At 38.9% G+C, this 12,841-nt stretch overlaps 1 long non-coding RNA gene across 1 annotated transcript in view; it reads left to right on the top strand.

Moving 5' to 3' along the window:
- LOC139995182 (uncharacterized) overlaps positions 1–12,841 on the top strand; it is a 133,963-nt gene that overhangs the window by 108,888 nt on the left and 12,234 nt on the right. The gene's annotated exons all lie outside the window — the stretch shown is intronic.

Raw genomic sequence — 12,841 nt, 5'->3', positions numbered from 1 at the left:
TGTCAGAGTTTTTACAATTTTTTGTGTTTTAATTCTTTGTGTTAAATTCTTTGGATTTAAGCAGCTGGGGGGGGGCGGAGCTTTTGTGTGATCTTGTTTTTAGTTGTTATTTCTGTCCTAAAAACTTGGCCGCACAACAGGACGCTTCTGCATTCTACTTTTTGGGTGCTGTGGAACTTTGCGGTGGAACGGGGCGAGAGGGAGACGGAGGGGGGATGTTAAATAGGTTTATTTACAAAATTTACAATATTTACAATGTTTACACCTAAGTTACACGGAGGCAGATTTGAATTCTGTCGATTTAATGATTTTCTCTCTTATTTTATTATGGATTTGGTATCCACCAATATTTTTTTGTGTTTTTTCTGTGCTTGTCTTTAGTGTCTTTCAGGGGGAGGGTCATGTTGTATCCCCACCTAGTGTCTACGGTCTGTCCATTTAAGTTTTCTTCGTAGAGTATAATGTCAATCTCTTTATTTTCGTAACTTCCGTTCACAAAATGGAAGTGAACTTCAATGTACTTAGAATTTTTTGTTAAGTTTCCAAGTTTTGATATCGCAATCGCTCCAGAATTATCTTCGTAAATTTTTTTTATAAATTTCTTTTATAAGTTAATTTTAATTTCCTAGTTAAATATAAGTGTAAGATCGTAAATCTTGGGATAATTCAGGGATCGATTCTGAAGTCTGAAAATCGAGTTTTTTTTATTATGAACGTAATTAGATAAAATACAAAAATAAACAACAATTGATATCCGTCTATAACAATAAATAACAATAAATTACATAAACGAGAAATAACAAGTTTTGTACAATGTTTACCTGAAAATCGGGAATCGATTTTCAACGTCCTGAGCTACCGATCTTTCTACGTCAGTCTTCAAAATTTTAAATAACTATTCTGTAATTTTTTCTGCCTCTAATGTTACTCTCTGTCCGTCCGTTTGGGAAAATGCGTGCTTCTCAATAATGGTTGTCCGTAGAACATAAAAGGGTCGCTCTGTCCGTGAAACAAAGAATGTCGTGTTACCCGTAAAACAAAAAGAGTCCCTATCCCGCGTGAACTCTAGGGAGTTTATATATATATATATGTCGGATTGGGGTTAACAATTGGATTTGGGGCGTGTAAAGAATCTGCGCCAGGGTCGTTCATCGTCGGTGTACAATCGATGATATCTTTTATTGTCGCAAATACAAGATAAACTACCGGTGTCGATACTCGAACGATAATGACAACGATCGTGGGGTCGGTATAGCGAATCCACGGCCCACGGGATAATTGATCTACTTTACTTCTAAGTCGAACTCGACTTACTCCTTGTGATGCAAGGATCGCTTGATTAACTCTCTACTAAGACGTAGATTATTCACTGATCGTACAAACACACTAGGTATCTAACTAATGCGACTGTAAGAAAAAGAATGACTTTCCGTCGCAACGATGCTGCAGAGGAAAACTATGGTGGGATGTGCCTAAGGGCACGAGGTCATCGGATTCGTCAAAGAAAGCCTCCGCTCGGAGGGTGAGGGAAATAGACGTTGCTGTTAATTGGGGTTAGGTTATATATATATATATATATATAATATATATATATATCGGGTTATCGTTAAGATTAGGGTTAGGGTGAATCTTCACCGGAATTATTTATCGTTGTCACAAAATCGAGGTAGCGTTTATTAGCACAAGTATGGCAAGATTGGCACAAGATTGGTTACAAGATTGGCAAGGGACCGCGGTAACTAGACACTAATGACAATGACCTTAGGTTCGATAACGAATCCGCAGTCAACGGGGTAACAGATATATATACTTTGCTCCCAAGTCTAAGTCTGACTCGACTTACTTCTCGCAATACAAGGATTACTTGACTAACTCTTTATTGAAACGTGGATTATTCACCGATCGTACAGACACTAGGTAACTGGCTAATGAGACTGCAAGAAAGGGAATGACGTTCCGTCACGATGATGCTACAGAGAAAAACTATGATGGGGTGTGCTTAAGGGTACGAGATCATCAGATTTGTCGATGAAAGCCTCCGCTCGGAAGGTGAGGGAAATGGACGTTGCTGTTAATTGGTTAATTTCTATGTTGGTGGTTAGAAAATGTTAAGAAATATTTGGATCCATCAAACCCGGTATTTTTATGAGGTCCATTTAAATCGGTATGTACTAATTCTAAAATCTCGCGTGCTCTACTACGGTTATTTTGTAAGGGTAAATTGTGCATTTTATTTTGGATACATGTACCACATTTTAATCTTACTTGCTCAAAATTTTCTGGCATTTCCTCAACTAATTTTTTTTTAAACATTGTGTTACGACCGTTCGCGGAGAGACGCGGTTGCGAGGAAAACGCGTCAGCGAGAGGTGTACATTCTCGCTACGATTCGTGTAATCGACGCCGCGAAATAGTCGTTCCCCTTGTTTCGATTAGGATAACAGGGGTGGTTAACTGAAATCAACGCTGTGTTAACAGGTTAATATGACGTATATATTCAACAATAGATTACACAATATTATGAGCATCACAAGTATTTGACGATGAGTACAGTTAATGCGTTACAGAAATATGACCCGACTTGACGATATCTTTCGATGAGTTAGTTAGACTTTACGAAACGGATTGATTTAAGGGTAGAACCGTGGTAGTCTTGTTGACTGTTCTGACGACGAAAATGGACTACGCTGAAAGTTACGATGCTGTGTCAGAGGAGAGCTAGGGAAGTGTTTAGCGCACGGGATCATCGGATTTGTTGATGACAGTTTTTGGCCAGGAAAGTGAGGGTAATAGACATTGTTTCTATTGGCTATTACGATTGTTGGTGGACTAGGAGGGGTCTTAGCCGCCCTCGATAGAAAGTTGGTAGTAGGAAGCATCGCACGTGTGGAAAAACCAACTTTCAAGTGTTTTCCAGAAACAAACCAGAGACCTTAGAAAACGCTTTCGTAAAAAGATCTTTGTTCGATCTGAATGACTTTAGCTAGAATTTTCTAAGATTTATGGTCGGTCCTTGAGATTCTTAAGGGTACGCAATAATCCCGTCCGCGATGTGAGGCCCAGTCCAAGTAGAGAGTCGGTCGACGTAACACACTGTATCTAAATAATTAAAGTTTACATGCCCTAAGATCCTGTGAAATTTTTCCTACATTTTTAGCGTGAGATTCTTGCCTTTCAATGTAACTACTTATTTTATATAAACCATGATCTTTGAATGCGATCCCTATCAACTTTCTGTATTTGTTATATATCTTTGAAATATTTCCTGCTGAGACTATCTTATTTTCATTCGTTACTCTCGCATAGCTAATCAAGTTACTATCCATTTCTTTCACATAAAATACATTAGACATTATGATTTTAATCCTCCTTTTATTTACTTCAAAGTAAGTTAAAATTTTTCCGACTTTTGTTCCTTTTAGAATTCTACCGTCTCCTAACTTTACATTTATCGGGTTTTTTAAATTTTCGTATTCAACAAAATAAGAGTCATCATTCACAATGTGATCTGAACATCCACTATCCAATATCCAATCTATTTTTCGCGTATCGCTAGTATATACCGTAATTTCATTTTTACCATTTTCTCGCTCTACTCTCATTAGGAAAGATCCAATTTCTTGGTCGTCGTAGCCCTCGTTGTGTGAATAAGTTGCGTCGTGTTGTTGCCAGCCTCTGCTTCGTCCTCGTTGACCATATCCTCGTCCTCTTTGGCCAAAGCCTCGTCCGCCGCGACCCCTATTCTGCTGCGGCTGATACGCACCTCCTTGCCATTGCGCTCTTCCGTTGTTTCCGCCATTGTTCCCGCTTCTGCACGTATTTGTACAATTTCTTACCACGTGGCCGTATTTTCCACAGCCATAGCACTTTATGTCCTTTTTTTCAGCTGTGAATACATTTTACCTTGTCCTATCACTTTGCTTCTTGCTACGCGTTTCCCACATTCTAATTTTATTTTTTAAAAATTTACATGTTCGATCACTTTCTTTCACTGAGTCGATTAAATCACCAATATAGCTCAATGATTCTGGTAGTGTTTTCAGCATGTAGTCGAGTTTTTCACGTTTACTTACGTTTGCACCAGCACTCTTTAATTCATTTATCATTTTTTCAAATTCCGTAAAAAATGAATTTGATTCTTCGAAGTCCTTCAGCCTCATCATGTCTAGTATATTTCTTATATAGATTTGCAATGCTGTTGATTCCTTCATATACATCTCCTCAAATTTTTTCATTATTTTTAAAGCAGTGTCCTGATCACCAACAAATTCTAATTGCTCATTCGTTATACTATCATAGATGTAGTTTATCGCCCATTGATTCTTTTCATCCCAGTTATCTTGCGCATCCGTGTCCATTTTCTTTCGTGTAGCCGGTTCACAACATTTTTTGCACTTTAAATACATTAATATTCTTTTCTTCCACGTTTTGTAATCACGTCCATCGAATATTTGAACCTTAATTTCATCGTCCCTTGGCATCTTGATTCGTTTTTTATTTTCACCCCCCCCCCTTTTTTTCAAAATAGTTCCAGGACGTCTGGCGGAATTATTTTTGTTTGTCTAATGTTTGATTCGGGTATAGTGGTTGCCCATGCTGCTCCTTGTATAGTTTCTGTAAATGTTGTTACTGCTTGTTCGATGTGTTCAGGTATTTTCAGTGGTATGTTGCAGTTGATTTTGCTCTCGATTACTTCTTTGAATGTCTGCCATTTGGTGGATTTATTGCATAGTGTCTCTGAGTTGTTGTAAAGTATGGGCTTGTTTCTGTATGTAATTATTATGGGTGTATGGTCGGAGCTAAGCTCGAGGCTGGGTGCTATATTTATTTTATTTTCATTTAATCCATTTGTAACTGCAAAATCAAGTACGTCAGGGATTTTGCTCAGGTCTGTCGGCCAGTATGTCGGTTTTCCTGTAGATAATAAATTGACGTTATTTTTTCTAATGTATTTTTCCAGGACTCTACCTCTAGGTGTAGTGGTTCTTGATCCCCATAGTGTGTGCTTTGAGTTGTAGTCTCCCGCTGCGATATACTTTGTCGCCTAATTGTTGAAAGTACTCTTCCCACATTTGTGCTGTAATTTTGTGTCGCGGTGGTACATATACAGCTGACAACTGTAAATCGTTGCTGCTAGATTATACAGTAACGGTGGTTGCATGTAAATATTCCTTACTAACTTGGCTTGTGTAAGTGATGTTTAATGTCGTTTCTCATTATTACTGCGGTCCCTCCGTGTGCTTTCCCTGAGGGATGCTTGGTATCATATATGGTGTAGTACGGTATTTTTATGTAACTTTTTGTAGTGAAGTGCGTTTCTGATTCGAGTAATATGTCGATGTTGTTGTGATACAGGAATGTTTTAGTTTCTAGGGCCCTTTGTTGTAGGCCGTTAGAGTTCCAGGCTACTATTTTAAGCATGTCCATTTTTATTTTTTGCTTAACATGTTTGTAAGTAGTTGCAACATGACTATGATTTGTTGCGTTTGCTGTCTCAGGACTGCATTTTGTTCGCCTATCATTTTTGTTAGCATTTCAGTGTTTTTGATGGATTGCTTTATTAGTTCTTTGATTTCTGTAGCGTCGTTGGTATTATTGTTATGGTTTTGGTTGTCTAGGGACATTGTTTGTTTGGTTACTTGCGCGTAGCTTCGGCTACCAGAGGTATTAGTATTATTGTGGTTGATATTCATTACGTTTGTTGATGTCTCAGTTTCTGCGCTGTCCTGTTGTGTGTGATAGTTATCGTATGTCCTGCTTCGAAGCGACGGAGACAGTTTACGTTGAAGTAGTTTTCTGATTGTACAGCCTTTGTAGCTAGCTGGGTGGTTTCCACTGCAATTGTAGCACTTTACATCGTTTATTTTTTCTGTGTATGGGCAGTTCGTTGTTAAATGCTTTTCTGCGCATTTAACGCATGCCGGGTTTCTGTTGCAGTAGTTTTTTGTATGTCCATATTGTTGACACCGCATACATTGTAGTATGTCTTTTTTGTGTCTGGGAGGTTCAACAGTAATTATTGTGTTTAGAGCTTTTTTAATTTCGAAAATTTCTTTGTTGTTGCTTTTAGGTTCTAGCTCTACTAGAAATAGCGGTAGTGGTTGTTTAGTGTCGTGTCTGGTTATGTTATTTATTAATCTTACCTGGTGTCCGATTTTGGCTAGTTTCTCACATATATTTCTTGTATTTGTCTTTGGGTGTAATCGTCTGATTACTGCTTTGTAACTTTTATCAGTTTTAAGCTGGTAAGTGTGGTACCCGGCGTTTTTTTCCTTTAGCACTTTTACCATCTTTCTGTAGATTTCAGGGGTGTTGGTTTGCATTTTGACTTGGTCAAACTTTACTTGTTTTATACTGTAGTTCTCATTGCTTGCCGTGATGTTTAGCAGTTCGATGAGGAGGTCTATTATCTGGGAATCTATGTAGATTGGTGGTGGTTTGGCGTTGTGTGTTTTTGGTTTTTCAGTTGGGTCTGGTTCCTTCTCTTGTGGCAGTGTGCTGAAGGAGTTTTGGAGAGGAATTTCTTGGAGCTATCGTTGCCTTTCTGTTTCTACCGCCCTCCTAACATTTGTGTTTGATGTTATTTTTTATTTTTTGCTAGGAGTTACAACCTTCCAGCTTTCATTCTGGTGTGATAGATGGATGTTGATGTTATTCCTCTCGTCATTCATTTGTGTTTCCTTTATAACTGAGCAATCCTGTTCTTCGTTTGTTGGTTGGTTTGGGTTCGTTATATCTACAGCTCTGTTTATAATGTATGTTTCGCCGTTGTTTAATATCTTAATTGGTGGTATTTGTTGCATTGTTTTGCTTGTTTAGCGATTGATTACGTCTTGAGACAGTTTGTTTTCCCACTTGTCGCACTTACGGAAGCACTGATTCACACGTCCGCTTAGCTCAACTGCTCGGGCAGAACTTCTTGGTTTAGTGAGAGATCTTCTTCTTCTGTGTTTTCCAGGTTGCCTGGTAGTCCTTTGGTCCTGGTCACCAGGTTTGGTTGTGGGTTGAGTTTCCGCGTCTTTTGTGCGGAAAGTCTTACGCTACTGTTGATTTCTTTGGTCGTCTTTTGCGTGATTATTTTTCATTTAATGCCTTTTTTTTGTTGAGTTTATGGTGGGTTCCGTTTTCTTGCTTTAGGCTTCATTATCGATGTCTCCTATTTTTTTATTTATTTTGTTTTATTTTATTTTATTTATTTTTTTTTTATTTTTATTTATAGCGATGGTGTCACTGCTATATTTTCCACTTTTTGTCACTTTTTCTTTCTCTTTCAGGGAATGATTGTGTTACGTCGCGTGAGTCGGTACCTGCGACGTCCCTCATGGTCAGGCCGCCGAGGCCTGCACATCGTCACACTGACCCGCAATAAACCCAAGGAACCACCATAGCCCACATCTGTTAGCTATAAAGTTGCATTCTTTGAACATCTTCGGTTTATGAGTGGTCCCTTAAAAAGGTCCTTAGGTTTATTGCACGCTCTCACTCATTACGGAGAAAGCGGAGGTTTGCCCAGCGAGTTAACGAGTTTTTCTCAAGGGCAGAAACACACGTGAGCCACATCTGCCGAGGACTGTCTCCTCATATTTTATTCATTAACATTGGCAATACCCAATGGTCATCGGGGATCGTTACCCTCACTTTTCTACCGAAAAGTGTGAACTACGAATCCGCGTTCTTAGTTCAACAAGGATACACCCACATCGAGCTTTCTTCCTAAATAGTACGAGACGGGTCAATCACTGTTCTAATATCCCTCGGACAGTCAAGTTCACTGTTCTAACACCCCTCGGGCAGTCAAGTCTACGGTTCTAACACTCATCGGGCCGTAAAGTTCTAACATAACTCAGTGAAGTTCTCGCTGCTCTAACTATCAAATCGATCAACCTTCGGGTCCATCACGGCGCTTTCCGACACGGTCTGTTCACGTTAAATATTGTAATCCAGTGTAAATAAATATACATATATTATATAACTGTGAAGTCCAGTTATATTCCAACCCAATCACCCCTTATTCTCCCAAAAGAAATAAGGGGATCGCCCTGTTCGTGGTGTCGATTCGTGCAATCGTAGCGGGAATTTACGACTCCCGTTGACACGCTATAACGCGACCGTCTCCCCGCGACTGGACGAAATAACAGATTGTCTAGTTTGACGCGCGCACTGTTCTGACCTAAGCCTGATGTCCCTTTTTGGGCTGAGGGGTCCGTCTTGTTCGGAGGTTCACGGTCAACTGAGGTTGTTTGATACACCTTTGGTCGGATGTCCCGTAGGCCAAAACCGTAGTCTTGTTTTACCCAACGTTCATGTATCCTGACAGGATCGCCAAAATGTCACGTAAAAAAAACTTTTGTGATGATACAAAAAAAAACTTTATTTCTCAAGAGTCCAAGACCCTGGAGTACTAATTACAATATTATTACAATGTTCAAGTATTGGCTTACAATTCAGACTAATTTGGTCGTCAATATTCGGAGTTTATATACTAGGCGGGAACAATGGAAATGATGGTGGGGATATTATTCTTGGAAGTTCCTTATCAGGGTGGCGATGTGTCAACTGTCTGAAGGATATCTAGAGTTGGTCGCCTAAAGTGACGTCAGAGTAGAAGATTTTGGGGTTACAAAAGCCAGAAGAGAGGTCTAATGCGGAAAAGAACTTCGCGTTTCCTAATTGTGAGAGCATATCGTCAATGTTTGGTAAAAGGTACGCGTCTTGATCAGTTAATTCGTTTAATTTACGGAAATCTATCACTATGTGCCATTTTTGTTTTCCGGAGGCGTCCGATTTCTTGGGACTACCCATACTGGACTATTGTACGATGAGTTTGATTCTTCGATTATGTTTTTGTTTAACATTTCTTTGATTTGCTTTTCGATTTCTCATTTGTGTGCCTCGGGTGGTCTGTAAGATTTTGTGTTTATGATTTTGTTTTCTTTCAACGTGATGATGCGTTTTGTTAAATCGGTGCATAGTGTCTGTGTATATGTTGAATACGTCAATGTAGTGTAAGAGGATTTTTTCGATAGGAATGTGGAAATTGTTTTCAATATGGCTCGTTCTAATTATGTTTTTGAATTTTTGAATTTGTTCGAGATCAACTTCATTAGAGAGATCATTAGAAATTGGTATTGATTGCTCACCAGTATTGCAGAAGCATACTTGCGTTGGTCTCTTGTCCAGATAAATTGTTTCGACTTTGGTTTGTCCTGGAGAAATTACCTGTGGTGGCTGAAATAAGAATACATGATCGTTGAGTTGGATTTGGTCGTTCATAATTTTGTATTGATAGTTTTCTAGCATTGGTAACGCTATGATTCCGTCTTCAATTAGTTGGAAGTCGTCAGGTACTATGTAGAATTTGTTTCTTTTGTCACAGATTCTAAGGTAAACGTATTCGTCTGTCTCGTATTTGTCATTGCCCATAAAGAATGTTTTCTTGTCGTCTTTTAATGGAGTAGAAATAATTTTCGAGCTTTTGACTATGTTTATTCTGGCACCAGTGTCTACTAAATATCGCTTTCGTCCAAGTTTTGATCCGATGGTAATTGTGAGGAGTCTTGCAGTGATGGCGTTAATTCGTATTGTTGGTTCTCTTCCACTTCTTCCTCGGGATTCATATCCTCTTCGTCCGTCATTATATGGTAATTTCTCGGAGGTGGTAGGTTTCTTTGGCTGGCTGGTGGAAAATTTCGCTGTTGGGTACAAGCGTTGGCTAAATGTCCCGTTTGATTACATTTGAAACATTTGGGCGGTGGTCGTTCCACTATTGCTTTTCTTTCCGTAGGTGGATTTATTAGCTTTGGTCGTGCGGTGTTGCCAAGCGTGATATTTCTTCTTGCATTGGGTGTTTCTTGAAATTGGGGGTTGGCTCTTGCAATTGGTTGATTCATTGTTCTTCCTCTTACTATGTTCTTGTTGCGTTCGATTTCACCTATAAACAACTCTGTCTCGAAAGCTGTATCTTGTGCTTCTTGGAAATTCTTCGGTCTTGTAGCCGATGTGCGTATTTTTATTTCGGGTTTCAAGTTTAGAATAAAGACTTTGGTGGCTCGTTCAGTTTCAAGATCTATAGCAACTGCTCGACGCATTGGATTTCGTGTTGGAGTGCGTATATCAGTTCGTTGAGGTTGTGTCAGAATCTCTTCACATAACTGTGTACTGATTCGTTAAAGTTTTGTCGCGTACGTTGCAATTTATCACGGGTTCCATTAGATGTAATACTCACGGATACAAATTTTCGGAGGTTTTCAAACAGGTCTTCATAGCCCTCGATTTCAATGTGGCGGATACTGCGTTCCGCTTCTCCGATGATTCTTTCCGTTAAAATTAGGCGTAATAATGCGCGTTTTTCTCGCCATTCGGCTCGAGCTTCTCTTACCCGTTTAATAAACCCTTCTACTCCTATATCGTCTTGTCCATTGAGTATAGGGATAAAGTCTAGGCAGGTTTTTGCATTGTACGTGGGGTTGTCACAACTTACTGCTTCTTCTTCACTGTCCATATCGTCCGTTTCGTTAGGTTTTATTTTGGTCTTTTTAGGAACAGGTGGTCGCTTTTTTTTGAATAGTGTTGGCACTAGCATCTTCAGTTATAATGGAATTAAATTCAGATGTGGAAACTGACTGAAATCCTACTCGTATTTCAGCGAGACTCTTACCCAAGAGTTCAATTTCTCTAACGCGTTGTTGACTTTCGTCGTGTATTAGTTTATGCAAGCTACTCAAAGCTGGTTCGTGTCTTTCGTTCTGTTTTTGCATAGCGTCTAGTATGGCCCGAATATTTGAATCCATACCTGTAACCATAGAGCTAACAGAAGATGTATCTTCTGATATTTTGCTCATAGTGGTTATTATACTGTCGTCGGAGTCTGTACTACTGAAACTGTTGCAACGAGTACGATAGTGTTTAAAAGAATCCAGTTTTTTACCTGGGTATTCTTCTTTTCGTGGATGTTGCTCTGACCAGTTTCAGTTTTGGTGATGACCGTAGTCTGCTTTCCGTAGAAGTCGTTTTCACGCAAAGTGAACTGATCTATGCAGAGGTCCGCTGATCCTTCAATCTTCAGTGATGCGCGTACGCCGAAATTGTAATTTTGTTTACACTGAACCGAATGGATCCTGGCAGGATCGTCAAAAATGTCACGTAATAAATGACGAGGTGTTACAAAAAGGCGAATGAGCAATAGCCCATTCGTATGCTTTATTAACTGCAGAATACAGACTGACTTACTGACTAAAGGATTGGAGTTTTTATCTCTTCATTATGATTCACATATCTTATGGGTGGGAGTCCGGCTATTGTCTTTTCTCATCGCTATCGCATGACTAGGTGTTATCGACATATCCGATGTCGGCAGATGCCTGGCTTTTGGGTGGCGTTACACAGTCGGGCAAGTTTTGACTGTCTGTTGATTATTAATTAATTCTGATCTGTATTCAGGTGAGTTGATTCTATTGTGACTCGGTTGAGTTCTTTTACAAATGTGAATGATTGCTGTTCGTTTACAATATTTGTTTAAGTAGTGACTACCGGCAAAGATGTATTGTTCCGAATTGGTTAGTATCAAATCAGTTTCTATTACAGGCGCAATGAATACAGAGTTTTGTTTGGATGGTATCGGATAAATTTTAGTTACTTTCCATTCATTGTTTTCCAAAAGAGGCACAGTTATTGTATATATAAGTTAGTTATCTCTTATCCATATTTTTAATTTACTTAGATCTAGAATTAGTTGAAAGTTTTGAACTGTAGGTTCGATATGGTTAATCATAAAGTTTTGTCTCGTTATTTGGTCAAGTGTTTTTAAGAATTGTTCAGGTTCTATAACTTGTGGATTTAGGATTCTTTGTTTTCTTAACATGACAGTGTTAAAAATTTCGTCGATGTTAATATGGAGTTCCGATATGATGGTTGATTCAGTTTGAATTAGTAGGGAGACTAATATTTCGTTTTCTTCATTGTGGTTTTCAATCTTGTGCATAGCGTTGGCAAGGTTTTCAAGTTGATTTGTTTTGGTGCCGTCTAGCACGCGTTTGGTAAGTGCGATTTGGCTACTAAGGATTGTTTTTATTTTGTTGTTGGAGTCAAATAATGTACCGATGTTTTTGTTAATGAGTTCTAGGTCCTTTTCGTCGAGAGTTCCGAATAAAGTTTTGGATACTGAGCCTATGACATTGAGCAATCCGCGAACTCTCCTAATTCTGTTTTAGTTAATTGATAGAAAGATTGATCGTTAGCTTTTATTTCTAATCGTTTTGGGATATCTGACTTCTTTTTCCATTTTGTAAAATGTTGTAAGAAATCTAAGACTACTGCTCCTTCAGGGGTTTCTACATTTTGAATCGCGTGAATTCTAGATAAGCTATCTGCGACTGGGTTTTCTTTGCCTTTAACGTATTCGATTGTGTATTCGTACTCTTCTAGCTTTAGTCTCCATCGCATTAATCTAGACGATGGGTCTTTGCAATTATTCAACCATTTCAAAGCTTCATAGTCTGTTCTAATAATAAATTTTCGTCCTAACAAGTATTGTCGTAGTCGTTTTAATGCCCATACGATAGCTAATAATTCTTTTTCTATAGTCTTATAATTTTTCTCTGGAGGGTTTAGCGTTCGAGAGATGTAACAGCACGGGTGTCCGTCTTGTGATAATACGGTTCCTAATCCTTCATTACTAGCGTCTGTCGTTAATATGAACGTTTTAGAGAAATCTAGGTATGACAGAACAGGTGCTTGACAAAGTTTTTGTTTGAGCGTATCGAAACTGTTCTGTTGTTTGTCCGTCCAATGGAAGTTAGTGTCTTTTTTGTTTAGGTCCGCCAGGGGTTTGGCTATTTTAGAG

This window comes from Bombus fervidus, chromosome 15 (assembly GCF_041682495.2).
Source record: "Bombus fervidus isolate BK054 chromosome 15, iyBomFerv1, whole genome shotgun sequence".
Taxonomy (NCBI): Eukaryota; Metazoa; Arthropoda; class Insecta; order Hymenoptera; family Apidae; genus Bombus; species Bombus fervidus.
The sequence above is the reverse complement of the archived record's forward strand: the minus strand, read 5'-3'. Positions and strand labels throughout refer to the sequence as shown.